Below are 10,277 nucleotides of genomic sequence, written 5' to 3'. Positions count from 1 at the left end.
CGGTGTCTTTCTCTCTCCTAGAAACAAATAAAACATTTAAAAAAAAAAAAATAATAATAATAATTGTTGTTGTTGTGCCAAGGCAATTTGTCTTTTTTTTTTTTACTTCTTTCAAGAGTTGCAAAGATATGGCTTTCAGGATTTGTGGTATGATGTGTCTCTGTACGACATTCTCCATGTTTAAGCTTTTTGAACGTGTGGCTTTGCATCCTTTATCAGTNCTCTCTCTCCTAGAAATAAATAAAACATTTAAAAAAAAAAAAATAATAATAATAATTGTTGTTGTTGTGCCAAGGCAATTTGTCTTTTTTTTTTTTACTTCTTTCAAGAGTTGCAAAGATATGGCTTTCAGGATTTGTGGTATGATGTGTCTCTGTACGACATTCTCCATGTTTAAGCTTTTTGAACGTGTGGCTTTGCATCCTTTATCAGTTTGGGGAAATTTTCAGCCAGTGTCCTGAAAATAGTCCTTCTGTCTCATTCTAGCTTTTCCTCCTTCTAGAAGTCTAATTCTAAGTATATTAGCCTCCTGACCATGCCTTTGATGTCCTACCTGTTCTATTCTATACTTTTCCTTGTTATTTCTCTCTGTGCCCACTCTGTGTATTTTTGTATAAGCTACCTTCCAATATATGAATCCTTTCCTCTGCTATGTCTAATCTACTATTAAGCCATTAATATTTCACTTTACCCTTACTATTATATTTTTTGTTCTAGAATTTCTATTTGGTTATTTTTCTAGACTCTAATTCTTTGTTGAAGTTTTCCACCTTAGCTATTTTCTGAAACATATAAAATCATAGTTCAAGTTAATATGTATGTCACCTGTCAGTCTTTTTCTTTCTTCTGTTTTACTTTTCTCTTGGCTTTTGGGCACGTGCCCTTATCTGCAGGCATGCATGATAATTTTTTTATTGAATGCCAGGCATTTTGTATGAAAATTTGTTGGGTAGTGGATGATTTCGTATTCTTCCAGAGAAGACTTAAAGCTTTTCTGGCTCTCAGGTACATTCTTCATCTAAACAGGGGTTGAGATTATTGAGGACTAGATTTAAAGTTCCCCATGGGCTTGTCTATTTTTTGGTCCATCCTTACTCCTAGAAGCTAGCCTTTGATGGGTCTCAGTTAAACTCACCCACGAGTGCTTCATCAACTTCTTGGCTCTTTCTGAAGTTCAGTTTTGTTTTCTTAACACCACAAGACTGCTAAAAGTTCTGATTATAGATTTTTCCCCCCCAGGTTGCTATATTCTGCTTTGCTTATCAGCTTTTTGTCCAGCTCAGCTATGGGTTCAGCAAATGCCATGAGATAAAAAGTGGCCGAGAATGTCTCTGCTGGCTCTTTTCCCCAGGATCTTGGCTTCTCAAATCCCGGAAGCCTTTGAAGCCCTGAACTCTCATTTCTATCCTATCCCCATGGTAGTTCTGAAAGCTCTAGTCTGACACTGTCTGATGGCCATCTAGGCTTGGGCTGCAACTCAACAAATGCCCTGAGGAAGGGAAAGTCTTGGCTTCTCAAGACTTGTTTGCCTTGGTTATGCATCTATGCCATCAAAACGATTCTTAAAATTTTCTTGTCTCTGTATTTCATCAAGAATTCATAGTCGCTTCCGACAAGATGACTGTTGTAAGAGAAGATGCTGTTATAACTAGAAGCAGAAGCCCTCAAGAATTTAGATTTAAGCAACCAAATGTGCTTAACTGGAGTGAGGGTTAAAAAGAATTCTGCAGTGTGTATAGTAGCTTAAGTTATCAGCAGTGATGTTGTGGCAAATATGTAATGAGGGGCTCTCGTGTGTGGTGTTTTCCTATTTCGATGGTGTAAGTACTCCACTATGGTATATTTCAGGCTACTAGCGTGGTGTCCCTTTACACAGGGTTGGAAGAGATGTGCACAAGTGACTGTTGGTAGCTGGTGCATGCTGGCTCTAGCATACTACTGCCAATAGGGTACTCTTCTTCACTGAGTCCATTAGACCATTGGTGGCAATCCAGCCACATTGGGCCTCCTCTGTCCGTGAAGGGCCAGCAGTTCATCCTTACAAGGCTATGCATTTAGACCAGCAATGCGTTTGTTTGTTTATTTATTTGTTTTTTCTCCACAGGGTTTACACGTGCCTGATCCACAGGTATACAATCCCATACAACATAGCCTTCAGCCAAGGGCCTACTAGATAGTACAGATTTGAGCATGGGCATATTGTCCAGCGTGGTCAAATGATAGTACTATGCCATCCAGAAAGAAATGGTCCTCCAAAATGGTTAAGTAACCCTCTAGATGCACAGCTGAACTCCCATCTTGAAAGCAATACCCTGAAAGTATAGAATGACATCCTTCAAGATACAGCATATAAAGTAAATCAGAGACCTTTATCTGAGACCACGCCCCATATGGGAAAACCTCATATAGAGTCTTGGAACAGTGGGGTGAAGGCAGGTTTGTCCCTGATTATCATCAAGACCAATGACCCGCCTCCCACCCTGGAGACTTTGTGTTTTCTATTCCTGAAATTCTGGGTTCCATAGGCTGGCCCCCATAGTGGATATACTTACTAGAAGACACAGCAAGGTCCCATCCAACTACAGGCTAGAAGTGCTTTCAAGATACTTTGGACTCCTTATGTCCAGGCATCAGCTGTAATATCTCCTAGTTTTCAAAGGTTGACTTTGTCCAGACCTTGTGTCTGGAGTCCACATTGCATGGCTGATGAAAGATACCTAAACTCTATGTCCTAGAGGAAATACATTTTCTCATGGTGCAGATTGGCCTCTCTGGGCTGCAGCCTCTGAGACAGAGCTCAGCACATAAGGAGCTTATTGGGGTGTGCTCTTGGAAAGGAGGAAGTGGGGAATGCCAGTGGAAAGGAAGGAGAAAAGCAACAGTGGGCAGAGGGAGACATTGAACGTTGATGCAGTCTCTGCAGAAACTAGCCAACCCTTTGGGGATTTCTCAAGAGGGAATGACCCTTCAGAGCTGCCCCAAGTTGGACTGAGAAGAACCAGCTTTCACTCCCCCACATCCATCCGTCACTGGATGAAGGTCATTTCAGGAAGTAGCTGGGGGCTAGGGCTCTCTGAGGTTAAAGCAATCCCCTAAGGGAGCTGAGAGCTGCTGACTGTCTACTGACAGTGCTCCCAGCAGTGGGGGCAATAAGTGCTTTATTCATGGACCACAACATACACTACATATCCATAGCTCAGAGGAGACCTGAGAAAAAGGAGGGTCACCTCCCTCTCTGGATTCAAGAAGCACAGTGCTGTATTTAGTTAGAAGAGCTGGTTCCTTAGGAAGGATCCAGGGTGATGTCTATGGGATCCCTGATCATCTTTATAGCCTTGTTGAAACAGAATGTCAGTCCTCTCCTGAGAATGGAGACTGGGACACGAGGTTGACATCGGCACCCTGGGGACAATAGGCAGGGCTTCACACCCATAGAATCCTGATGACCCCCTAAACCAACACACCCATTGTACAGATGAGAACATTCGGGCTCAAAGAAGTTGAATGAGTTGCCTAATATAACATACAGCTAATCTGTATAGGTCAAGAACCAGAAGCAAAACTTCCCTCTCGCCCCAGGGCTCTCCTGCTCCCTACAACACCAGGTAACCTCTACACTGTCCCCTCCACCATTTTAACCTTACAATCTGGAAGCTCAGAGTTTTAAAACAAAGTGCAACGGACTCACACAGAAACTGGTGAGTCCTGCGTACGTACATCCCCTAATGAGTGTGAACCAATTAAAGTATTATGTTGAAATAATTTATGGGCCATGTCAAGGCAAAAAATGAGAAATTCGATTTGCATACAACGCTATTGATTGACATGCTGGATCAACGCTCGAAACGCCATCCGGGATGGCATTCAAGGGATTCTGAGATGAGAGCGAGGGACAGACGCACAGGGCACGGAACGTCTCTATTTGTGAGCCAAGTAAACCATATCATCCACCCCAGCTGCCTCGGTCACCCCTCCCTGTTCCCCCAGCACTACAGCACTGACAGATCTAAATATGAAGAAGAAAAATGTCTCCGGCAGGCTGTTATTTTGCTGCCTGAATTGTGTCAGGGAAGTGTAAATATAATCACATTTTATCCGCCAATCTGAAATGGATTTCAGAGGAAGGGATCACAATGTTAGGAGAAATCTCTTTCGTTGGAGCATGCTTTGATTGAAAATAACTCCCTTGTTACCATCAGTAATGTGTTCAAGGGAGAAAAAAGCAGTGCAGTTCATGACGGAATTACTAGGCAATTCAATCAAACCCCCGTGCCTTGCTTTTCAGGGTATAAGGGAGACAGGTAAGCCGGAGATTTGCCTGAGGAGCACGTGGACGGTTCTGAAAATCTTCGTCGAGACATTTGCATCTGCGGTGGTTATACTGACAACCACTGCGGAAATACTGGCCTCTCCCAGTGCAGCCATTCAACCTGTTGGCTTGGCCAGTCCTGTGCCCATTCGGGAGAGCCTTTGAATTCCAGAGCTGCGTGAATGGGCCCCTCTTGTTGCCCTCACGACCTTAACACACTTCGTTTACAATCTGATCATTAATCACTAAGCTCTTACTTTTTTATCGAATGAATAGTCAGGATGGGTTGAAATATTTTGATCGCCAACAGCTGATATTTTCGACTTGGGAGCCGCGCGCGTGTGTGTGTGTGTGTCTGTGTGTGTAACATATATGTGTGTATACATACATATGCATATGTTCATTTAACTTTTAAAATATTTAGGGGCGCCTGGGTGGCTCAGTCGATTGAGTGTCCAACTTCGGCTCAGGTCATGATCTCGTGGTTTGTGGGTTTGAGCCCTGCGTCAGGCTCTGTGCTGACAGCTTGGAGCCTAGAGGCTGCTTCAGATTCTGTGTCTCCCTCTCTCTCTCCCCCTCCCCTTCTCTCTCTCTCTCTCTCTCTCTCTCAAAAATAAATAAACATTGAAAAAGTGTAAAAACTAAAATAAAATATTTAAAATCAGCCCTAAACACACCACAACCCTTCCACGCCTTCTCTTTTGCTGTGGCTCTTCAAGCATATAAACTGACCCCACCCCCGGAGAATAAACACCCCTCGAAGGATGATAAAATGCACGAAGGACCTTTCAGATTGTCCTTGCGGCCGCCGGCTCCCAGGGATCAAGCAGTCTGTTCCAGACCATTCCCTGTTGTCGTAGCACATGTAATATTGCTCGAATTAAGAGCAAGGCAAAGCAGCAAAGATCACCTTAAGTGTCTGCCAATAATGTGACTTGACATTTTAAGCCGGTCTCCTATTACTTTTGCTCTTTTCATGGAGAAATATCCACATGACACCTTCTCAAAATTGTCAAGGCACAAATGTAGCCCTAATCCTCCCCACTCAGGCATTAGAGGAGAAGGAAAACCAGAAGTATCCGCTACCGTTGCATTCTTGGATAAAATTACTGATCTAATTTTAGAACTAGGCCAGGCTTTGAGGCTTGCCCTTCATTCGAGGTCCAACGCATGAAAGACCTCGCATTGGGGAATTTTCCAGGCTTGCTTGGAAGGGGGCATTTAACCCAATTTGATCTCCAGTCAATGCATCAGGAGCTGATTCTCTGCTGCTGGGAGAACCACGCTGGCCGCCCTGCAGTCCCGTCACTCTTTGAGAAAGATTCCTTTTGATGTCAGTGGGAGCTCCGTTTCCAAAAAAGAAGCAATGACACATACACTTGCATCTAGAAATGGACAGCCAGCGTCTGTTTCAGAAAAATATCTTTCCAAGTTCACCAGCCAGTAACGCCCACCATGTCCAGGACGGTGCCTATCACATTGCACCGGCCACAGAGCCGGGCCGGGGTTGGCGGGGCCACATTCTCTTATCAGAAGAGAATTAAGATTGGGATATTCGGTCTGCATATTGTAAGGCAAACCCTCTTTCAGTGGCAAACAATGAGCAAAACCATCACTTGAGGCCGGGTTGATGTTTCTACTATTTCAGCTACTACTCTAATGGGGAAAAAAAAGGACAATTGCCTAAAGCACGCAGCCATGCTGTCCATCCGTAGAGAGAGTGAGTTGGAATCTCAAACATCTTCTCTCCCACCCGGGGCCATACACTCAGCCAACACCACTCTTCTCCCCACTGTCAACATGGCCCTAGCTAGAGCTTCAGTGAACCACTGGTCATCCTTGACAAGGTCATTGTGAAGCAAAACCCCCGTAACTTCATGTTTCCTTCTGCGAAGCAGGTCTTACCCATTAGCTTTTCCTGCATTAAAAAAAAAAAAAAAAAAAAGCCTCAAAATTGGTGGCTTAAAATTCCGTCATTTCTAGCTCACATTGGGTGAGAAATTTGGGCTGAGCATGGCCAGACACTTGTCCTGTGGTTGTGGGTTGGGCTCACTGCGCGTTTGCGGTGAGCAGACAGTCGGAGGCTTCACCTGCATGACCGGTGGTTGGCTGGCGATTGACTAGGGGACTGAGTAACAGGGCCACACATCCTGGTCATCCAGTAGGATAACCGTGGCTGATTCACATGGTGGTGGTTGCAGGATTCCCGAGAACAGCAAGATCTCATGAAGCCAGGGTCGGAGTGTGAGTGGGGCCATTTCTACCACATTCAAGCAAGTCAGAAGGCCAGCCTGCATCTAAAAGGTGGAGAAATGGACTCTAGTCCTTGATCCAGAAGCTATAAAACATGGTGGCTGGCTTTGCAATCTACCACCCAAGGTTTACCGGGATTAATGTTTCAATATTGTGCACTGTAGCTTTGAGTAGCCCAGGGGCAGGGACCACATTGAATTTGAGCCTCCATCCCTGGCAGAGAATAAAGGATTGAACAAGATGATGTTGAATGAAAGCAGGTGGTGAGTTTTAAAATATACGTCTTTCCATAACGACCTAGTGTGAGTAAAATAACCATAGAAGGTAACACGGGATCATGTGAGATCAGGATGATCTTGCTTACTTGGACTGAGAGAGAGACAGAAAGTCACTGGCCCTTATTGGGGTCCTTCTGTCCCCCAGCTCTGTCTCCTATTTCCTTCCCACTCTTTTTATTTCAAACTTTCTCATTTTTTGAGAATTTGTGGGAGTCTACTCTCTCGAGTTTTTAGTTTTCAGTAAGGATAACATCCCAGGGATTTATGCCTTAATGGGTTTAGCTAACTGTGCCACCTTCGCAGAGGTATATGCAGTATTCCCATGTTAAATCTGATCTCTGATAGAAAATATAAGCCTTTATTGCCTGTTAAATAAAAGTACAGAATCGCTTTAGATAGTGTGAAGTATCTACAAAAGATATAAATTAGTTTTGGATGGGAAATGAACTGCACTTATAAAAAAGGGTGATGGGGCGCCTGGATGCCTTGGTTGGTTAAGCATCTGGCTCTTGATTTTGGCTCAGGTCACCATCCCACGTTTCGTGGGTTCAAGCCCCATGCAGAGCCCTGGTCTGACAGCACCAAGCCTGCTTGGGTCTCTCTCTGCCCCTCCCCTGCTCAGATTCTCTCAAACTAAATAAATAAACTTAAAAAAATAAAAAAAATTTTAAAGTGTCAGCACAGAGAGTAAGGGGGACCACGTGGAAGGGGGACCTTTCTCCATCATTCATCATATTGAACACTCTGGCCATTTGCATCCGACTGAGGTCACCCTGAGGGCTTGTGACCTTCCAAACTGGCTCCTTGTCCAGCCCAAATTGTCCCTCTCCCTACGTTCTTTGGTCCAGATCCTGAGCAGGAGTCTTGCAATATTTGCCTACAGTTCCAAGGTCAGAGCCTTGGACTCTTTCCTGAGTCATTGTGTCCACAAGGATACCAGCCATCTTCTCCGGGCTGTATTTGGGGCACTTCCTGAAGCAGAAACTACTGCTGAGGTTGGGGGAACCCAGAGCCTTTATAGCCTGTCCCAGAGGGACATTCCGTGACCACAGAGAGGACACCAGATGCGACGAAGACTGTATGAAGCCCACAAAGCCAACAGCCAAACCCGCAGAAGCTCCTTCAGTGAAACTTAGGCCAGTGTCTCCACTGCCCTATATATGTGTGCCAGGCCTTCTCTACTTTTATTACAGAAAGGAAGCCTGGAAGAAGGGTCAAGGACACAGGAAAAGTGGACTAAGCGGCCATAGACATTGCCCCTCCCTGCACCCATGGAAGGAAAGGCAGGATGATTCTCCCAGTGAGCTTTGCTCATGGGCTCAGAGTGAGCTCAGGGATACAAGGCAGCCTGGGTCGGCCAGACTCCACTGTCCGGTCACTGCCCCCGCTTGCCTCCTTGACAGTTGACAAAAATGCAGATGTTATTAAGGAGAGGAAATGAGCACTGGAAAAACGGTTGGCACTATCTGGCTCCATTCCCTTGGTTTTAAAGGTTGAAATATCATCCTGGTTGGCAAATGGGCATGTTAGTTTCCTACTGCTGCTGTAAAAAATTAAAGCCATAAACACTTAGTGGCTGTAAACAGTGCAGAATTATTATGTTGTGGTTCTAGAGGCCATTAAGTCCAAAGTAGGCTCAAATCACGGTGGCAGTGGGGATGTGTTCTTTTCTGGAGGTCTTGGAGAAGGGTCCATTTTCTTGCTTTTGTTGGCTTCTACATTCTGTGGCTCACGGCCCCCAAAGCCAGCAAGGGCTGCTTGAATCATCCTCATGTAACATTATTCTGCCTCCTCCTTTCCCTTTAAAACACCTTTATTATTATTTTTTTTAACAACTGGATCCACCCAGTTTTAACTTTGGGCCCACTCAGAAGATCGAGTATACTCTACTTATCTAAGGTCCACTGATTTAGAAACCTTAATTTCAGTGGCAACCATAATTCCCTCTTTGACACGTGACCTAATGCATTTATAGGATCCCAAAGTGATTAGAACACGGATATCACGGAGGGGGGTGGTTCTGTGTGCCACGCTGCCCAGCTAGAGGTCGCACACTGCCATGTAGGAGAGCTGAAGCCTAGATGATGCCTTCGCCCACTTCCAGTATTTCTATGTGAATGGAAAGCAAGATAATTTATAAGTATCTAACAGCAAACACCTTTCCCCTGTGGCCAAAGTGTCTTCACATCTGGATTTCAAAAGGTCTGGGTCTCTCTGAGCCAAGACTGATTTCTTTCCTCTGATATCACTAGTTGGCCCTAAATGTTAACACAGCCAAAGGGAAATTTACAGTGCACATTTGGGAAGTTATAGAATCGTACAAGATGAAGGCATCTTAGGCAGAGCCATCAACATATATATGGAGGAAAGAAAAGAGGAAACACAGATAGACGGAAGGAAGAAAGGAAGGAGGGAAGAAGGAAAGGAAAGGAAAGGAAAGGAAAGGAAAGGAAAGGAAAGGAAAGGAAAGGAAAGGAAAGGAAAGGAAAGGAAGAAGGAAAAAAGAAAGGAAGGAAGGAAAGAAGAAGGGAAGGAAAGGAAGGAAGGAAGGAAAGAAGGAAGGAAAGGAGGGAGACAAGGAGGGAGGGAGGGAAGTTAGAAGGAAATTAATATTCTGTTCTACAAGTGAGACAAGATTATATATTGATTTATTTATATAACAAATGTCTAACTGAACTCCTTTTTGACTAATACCATGTATCAGAGGCCAGGTTCTGGGGCTATAACCCAAAATGAGGTATCAAACGAGTTCTTGTCCACGAGGAGTAGTGGAGGAGAAAGGCAATAAGCAAATAGACAAACACATAATGTCATACGGTGACAGACCATAAACATATTAAGGAGGCAGTGGAATAGCAAGGGACAGGAGGCAGATGTCACCACATGATTGCCCCCGTGACTGTGAAGGCAAAGGCCCCTTTCGCCAAGGCTTAGGGTACTAGAAGGGGATATGTGCAGTGAGAAGCACTACAGGATCCTAGCAATGCCATTGTCTAGCGCCACATGGTCTTTTATATGTGAAAATCCCTACACATGGTACATCCGTCCCCACTGCCATTCCACAGGCAAATCATGATGGCCTCAAAGGCAGGACAGCTTTATCTTGAATGTGCTGCATCTCCAGTGAGCTCACGGAAGCCCACTTCTCTGGTATCGTTTTTGAAACAGAACGCATTCTTCCATCCTGGGACAGAGGCATGCAAATAAATGGGCTTGGGACCTTAAATCATCCTCTCCTCATCCATCCTGTTTACACCTCTGGACTCCCCAAATCTTTTAGAACCCTCCAGGGAGCCACTTCGAAGAGTCCAAAAGCAGCCTACTCAAGGGACAGAAGGGCGGTTTTTACAAAAGAGTGCAGAGATAGTTTAAAGCCATTCCAAAGGGGGAACATCGGGCCATCTGTCACATCTCTGCCTCCGCCCCGGAGTCATAAA

Source organism: Crocuta crocuta, unplaced genomic scaffold (assembly GCF_008692635.1).
Source record: "Crocuta crocuta isolate KB4526 unplaced genomic scaffold, BGI_CrCroc_1.0 scaffold217, whole genome shotgun sequence".
Taxonomy (NCBI): domain Eukaryota; kingdom Metazoa; phylum Chordata; class Mammalia; order Carnivora; family Hyaenidae; genus Crocuta; species Crocuta crocuta.
This window is presented reverse-complemented; position numbering follows the sequence as displayed.